Genomic DNA, 6943 nt, shown 5'->3' on the forward strand with positions numbered 1-6943 from the left:
CTTTTGATCTGTTTTCTTCTTTCTTATTACTTGCAATACATTTGATGATTGCATTACATATTTTGATACATTTTGCACAAACATAGAATCTTAGTTAGAAGGGTCTTTGGATATTGCACAGATAATAACATATCGTAAAGATCATCACACCATGGTTGTACCACAACTGGCTTTCTGTCATTTTCTGATCTGTATGTTTCCAGTCATATAAGTGCAGAGCTTTTAGACCAGCAAAGCTCACTTCCAATGCATACTGTATGTTACTAACCATAAGGAGAGTAGTCAAAGGTGGCTATGGCTATTACATTACACAAGCTAAGGAGCAAGTAGGAAGCCAATAATAAATCAACATTTTGCTGAATCGTTGCTTTTCAAAAGAAATGTTTGCAAGTCTGAAACTAGAAAAGAAGAAAGTCACTGAGAGGGGAGGTTCCTAGTAAACAAGATTCAGGGCTTTTTTGTGAGAAAAGAGCAGTGCAAAAGGTATTAATATGATTTAAAGAGGGGTAGGGAGAAAAATGTAAAAGTCAGTAAGAGACTACTATATCTTTTCTCAAGTTTTCTAGGAAAGTGGAAAGACAACTTTGTTTAATGACCCAAAGGACATTGTTATCACCCTGTCAAGATCTCATCCAGGGAATTAAGTAAATTTGGGGGAAATCTGTGTTTAGGAACATATCAGGTGGTGAGGATATGTCTGTTGACCTCTCCTGCTTGGATTTGTGAAATCGGTTTTGAAAATGAGATCTCTGTTGAGGGGACTGAATACTCTCAGTAATGTACTGGTGTCACTGAACTACGTATGCTAGAGAAAACACTAAAAGCAAAAGCAAGTAATAACTTTGGACGTAGAAATCATAGTCACTGCTGAAAACAATCCAGGTCTATAAAAAACAAAAAAAATCAGGGCATGGAAAGTTTACCATATTACTTTTCTAATGTTTTTATATGTTTGTGTCCTTTCATACATCTCTTTTTCTAATGGCATAATCTAATGTTACTATTAATTCTTAATATGAATTCCATACTCTTAATCATTTATTCTACAGCCTCATAAGACTTTTGTGTTTCCTCTATAACTTGCCTGAGATAGAGGGGTCAATGTCAGACAAAATTTCAGAAAACAGCAAAAGGTTTATTCAGAGGCTATTATATGAAATATCACTCATCACTTAGACCAATGGATAAACAGCAAAGAGAGAGAGGAATCATTAGTATCTCATCCTAAGGGACTAATGAATAAAAGGACATATGCGAAAATTGTTGTTCTTCATGGAATGGAAAGAGAAAAGGCTAGAAAAACAAACAGTGACAGCATGTCAGATTATTGAATCATAATTAATAATTACATTCTGAAAAATAAAATGTGAACCTGAGAAACAATCTAAAAAGAAACTCCAGAAGAAAAGAAGAAACTGTAAGTCATTTTACCATGCCTTCACTACTTCGCTCTACAGATAATATTTACTATCATTGGAATAACTGTTTCTTTTAATTATCAAGATTGTATTAGGACAATCCTTTTTCTTTAGACAACTTTCTTAGAAAATAAGTGTGTTTTGGGAACTTCTGAAATGCTTTTGCAAATGTAATTATTACATGGCCAGAAAAAAATCACACATCATGGTCATCATTATTTAGTGATATAATAGTCTGTATTTATAAGGAGTTTTGGTTAACTTGATTAAACAGACCTCAAAAAAGTTTACCTCCCAAAGAATATTAGAAAATGTGTGAAATTGTAAGAAATGTTTTCAAAATACATGTTTCTTATTAAACCTAGAAGAGACCTCCTGCCAGCCAAGAACATCTATAAAAGTCACTTATCTCCATACTGAAGCACATCTTCATTCACAAATGAACAGGGGAACTAATTTATTTTTTAAAAATAAAAAATGTCACAGAGCCTAAAGGCAAAATATTCTCTGTTTTGCATACCAGGATTCAACTTCAATATTCACTCAAAAGTTAATTTTATAGTTACAGTCCATGCAACCTCTTTATTAATGCTTCACTAATATATTAATAAATACTTAGAAAAAAAGTTACCTCAGCTTGCAGTATAACAAAATACATTTTGATGTATTAAACAGCTAATATTCCTGTAGCAAAATTACACATATAGAAATTAAATGCATTTAGTTTGCCTGTGTTTAAAATATCAGGAATACACCAGTCTGGTAGAATAACATAAAATGAACAAAGAAGTCTGTTCTAACTTCAGCTTCCTGACTTTTGACTTCATTGAACCTTGTTTTCAACCTTTACATGTTGCTGTAGCAACCTATAGCAGCCAGCTATGGTTTGAGTCTCCATCCATGCTAAATTTCACATTTGCGATAATGGTATTGCAAGTGCATTCCTGACCTTTATTTCAGGCAAAATAGGTTCTGTTAAATATTAATACTTGTAGTACCTTGAGATATCCTTGATTCATTTCATTTGGTTAGGGGTCGATTCTGGGTTCCAGTATCATGTGCTCTTTTCTCTATGAGTGTATTCTCATGTTGACTAAAATACAGTGGTTTGTAGTTTTGTTTGCTTCATTTTGTTTGTGGTGGGTTTTTTTATAATCGTTCTACACCACTATAAAGGTTCAAGCAGTAGGCCCAAAGCGGCTTGCTGTTACCACTCTTCACATACCTTTGGATAAATATTATGTTTGCTGTGCTTTATTCTCAGTTTATATCATTCTGAGCTCTCCTATATGTTCATGAAGCACTTTTATTTAAGAGCATTCTGCTTTACAAACTTTATAGTTCTCATATAGCCAAAGAGGAAAGTGAGGCACAGAACAGTGAAGATCAGTTGTTCAAGGTAGGCTCTTTGGAGCTGATGTAAAGACTCCAACGCCATCTAAAGGAAAGGGCATTACTTCTGTCAGCAGTTGTGCCTTTTCTAGACTGGTGAGGGACTAAAGAGTTCAGCAATAACGGAAGCCTATGTCTGGCTGAAAAGACAAACAAATAAATTGAGCTCTGCTGCTGCTCCCCAAAGAGCACCCTGCCCTCATCTAATCCTGAAACATCACTGAGTTCTCAGTGATGAGGTGCCTCTGCGCAAGAAACACATGCTTTTAAAGCCAGGAATGAAAGTTACATTTAGGAAGTATTTGCTTTAGATCAGATCAAACTTCAGGTTGTAACTTCTACTCCCAATGACTTAGTTCCGAAATAACTCATTTTCCATAGTTTCCAGTACTTTCTCTCATTGTCTTTCAGCTAGACGTCTCATACTCCCAGAGCCCTCATTGAGGCACAAATGTTTATTTCTTACAGTGCCACTGCTGCCAGCATGAGGAAAAGCAGGGTTGTGGATCATAAGGATCTATTTTCAGGAAGGCAAAATGTTTGTTTCTCAAATATATTTTTGATTTGTAGCTGTAGCTATTCAAACTCCTCCCTCTTGTGGATTGCTGATGTGTGGTGACAATTCTTACCATTAAGTTTATCAAAGCAAATATACCTCGACTCCAGGGAGCTCCAGAGAGCTCATGTTTTATTGACTAGAGAAACTAGATGGGTACTATTATTTTTCAGCTGTATCTTCTAAATCGGTCATAGATACCAATTCATTCTCACTTTCTTGAACTGCCTCTGCATGCTAAGAGGTCTGAATCATATTTATTTTGCAGATTCCATAGTAGTCACTCATTTTGAAAATGAACGTTCAGTTTCTCTCTGAAACAGCATTATATTTAAAATTCTCTATTTATTAGTTTCCTTTTAATATGCTTAATTGTATTGCATACATACATAATACACACAGCCTTTAAGTTTGTGTCATAGTAAATATGGAGTAGTATGCACCTCTGTAACATTTAGTATATACAGTTATTTATAGACATGCTTCTCTGACATTGCCAGGAAATTATGTTTCTACCCACTACATTAGTGCAAGAAGGGATAACAGAGGAGGTAATCAATTTTCAGAATAAAGTACAACATACTGAGATTTTTTTTTTTAAGTTTTCCACTAAGAATCAGATAATAAAAACTTTCATTAATATGGAAAAAAAAACTTTAAAATAAAGCAAAATTTAGTATCAAATACTTCTAGTTTTATTTGTAAAACTGTAAATGTGTATACCAACTCTGCTTGATTTTAATTTGCAGTGACTGAATATTTTATTTCTTAGTAACAGATATGTTTTTTTTGTATCAGGACAGTATTTCATGCTCAAAAACCTAAAGAGTAGGAAACAGCTGATTTTCTCATCTTCCAGTAAAAACAAGTAAAACACCTCCTTTAGAAAAGAGTGATTTTCTGCTTTCTTCAGTTTAGAAACCATAAGTTTATGGCACCCTGAGTCTGGTAAAGATGAGATACAGAGAAGCGTTAACAGAGAGTAAAGGAGAGAAAGAGAACAATTTTATTGTTTAGTCCAAATCACATGACTTAAATGTTATACAAAAGTTATTGTTCTTTGAAAGATAAAAATTAATATGCCCTTGCTTTGATGCCAGCTCTTTCATGGGAGATTTTCTAAATTATATTTTTTTCATCTCAAAATAAAAATTGTTGGTTGGTTGTTTCGTTGGTAGGTTGGTTGGTTCACTAAGAAAGTGAACAGAATTTCAAACTTTTGGAGTTAAATATTGGCTATGCAACAATGCCTGTAGACTATATGGAGAGGTGGATATTTCTTTTTGAAATGTTTATTTTTCCAATGCATAGTTCTCTTTGGCACAACTTTCCGATTTCTATCTTCTTTCAAATGTGTTTTATTACACAGATTTTAAATTGAATACACTGATAACAGCAGATTTTTATTTAAACTATAAATTCAATATAAAATGTGAAAAACTTAGAAAATGTTCCTGAATAAAAAGCAGTGCATTTTGTTATGAGCAGATTTAAATGTACATAAATGTCATTTTTTGTTAATGTGTTTCATTGACTGATTGATGCTGGAAATAAATGTGATATTTTCAGTGTTACATTTGAGTGCTCTAATCTCCACTAAATCATTTTCCCCACGTGTCACCTCCAAGACAATGATTAATGACACACTAATAAAGTTCACTTTGGCAGTCTAAAACTAAAATGTCATTTCTATTGGGTATGAATAATTTTCAGCTAAATAGAGCCTTGAATCAGCACCATGATGTTCTTTGTTCAAGGACTTTATTTTTAAAATATTTTAATATAGCTGAAAGTGGAAAAAAAGGTGGATGTGAGTTATCTACATGACGAAGTGATGTTTTTGTTGGCTGATTCTTCTTTTAGTCTTGGCACTGTGCTCTTCAAAAGAAATTAACCATTATCAATCACCAAGTATAATCAGGTTTACAAATCACTCGACAGTACCATTAGCCAATCCCAAATGAGAACACTAATTCCAAACCTCATACTAATACATATATTCTCTTGCCTAGATGGCATGTCTTGTATGAAAATGGAAACCAGACTTCAGACTCTAATATTACTCCTTAATTGTAAAGCATTACCAGCTGCACAGAATGAGCAATGGCAATCTGTACCCCAAAGAACCTAAAATCTTAGAGACAAACAAGGATGTCAGGAGGACACACTGAGAATTCTAGGGAAGAAATGCAGTGGACAGTTTTAAAGTTAATATTAGTATTCTTCTGTATATTGCAATCGAAGTGATTTTTCAGAATGGACTTAAGAGTGAAAGTGTTGCCTAACAAACACTGTGTGTTTAGGCACAAAAAGCAAAGACAAAAGTGGAAAAAGGGAAGGAAGGCCACCTGTACTGAGATCATGTGAAAAAAATGAAGACAAAAGGATATGAGAGTAAAAAACATATTACAAGATGCAAGTTTTTGTGAAGTTGTACAGAATGCTAAAGGGGAAAACAAAGCACAGGTAAGGGGAAGGGAGAGTCTGAGAGGAACTTAAGGAAGGCTTGGTTTGATCAGCTCTACAGGCACTGTGATCACTAAGAAAAATGTGGGATTCTCAAAATCACCCATATGTAACTTGAAGCACAAATTACATTGATTTTTGCCTGGATTCAAGTTTTTAAATTTGATATTTCCAAACTGTCGTATATATCATGCCAGTGAACCTACATCCGAGTACTATTGAAACATATCTATTGGGCATGCTGGCACAGAGGCAGAACTAATTCTGCAAATACTGCTGTCACTTTGTCCTCAGCCTTTACATCATTACTTCTACGTTGTTCTACTACTGAACTTTCTGGGGTTTGCTATTTCTTTCCTTTACTTACATTTTCATGTGCTTAGTGACTTTTCACAGAATCACAGAATGGTCGAGGTTGGAAGGGACCTCTGGAGGTCTTCTTCTTCAACGCCCCTACTCAAACAGGGCCACGTAAAGCTGGTTGCCCAGGACCATGTCCAGACAGCTCTTGAATATTTCCAGGGATGGAAATTCCACAATCTCCCTGGGAAACCCGTGCCAGCCCTTGGTCACCGTCACAGTGAAAAAGTGTTTCCTGATGTTCAGAGGTAACCTCCTGTGTTTCAGTCAGTGCCCGTTGCCTCTGGTCCTGTCACTGGGCACCACCAAAAAGAGCCTGGCTTTGTCCTCTTTGCATACTCCTTTAGGTATTTATAAACACTAAGATCCCCCCTGAGACTTCACTTCTCCGGGCTAAACAGTCCCAGCTGATCAATGGGCTGAAGCCAACTGTATGAGATTCAACAAGGCCAAGTGCCGGGGCCTGCACTTTGGCCACAACAACCCCATGCAGCGCTACAGGCTTGGGGAAGAGTGGCTGGAAAGCTGCCTGGCGGAAAAGGACCTGGGGGTGTTCGTTGACAGCCGGCTGAACATGAGCCAGCAGTGTGCCCAGGCGGCCAAGAAGGCCAATGGCATCCTGGCCTGTATCAGAACTAGTGTGGCCAGCAGGAGCAGGGAAGAGAAAGTGCCCCTGTACTCAGCACTGGTGCGGCCGCACCTCGAATATTGTGTTCAGTTTTGGGCCCCTCACTACAAGAAGGATGTTGAG

This window comes from Pygoscelis adeliae, unplaced genomic scaffold (assembly GCF_000699105.1).
Source record: "Pygoscelis adeliae isolate BGI_AS28 unplaced genomic scaffold, ASM69910v1 Scaffold101, whole genome shotgun sequence".
In the NCBI taxonomy this organism is placed as follows: Eukaryota; Metazoa; Chordata; class Aves; order Sphenisciformes; family Spheniscidae; genus Pygoscelis; species Pygoscelis adeliae.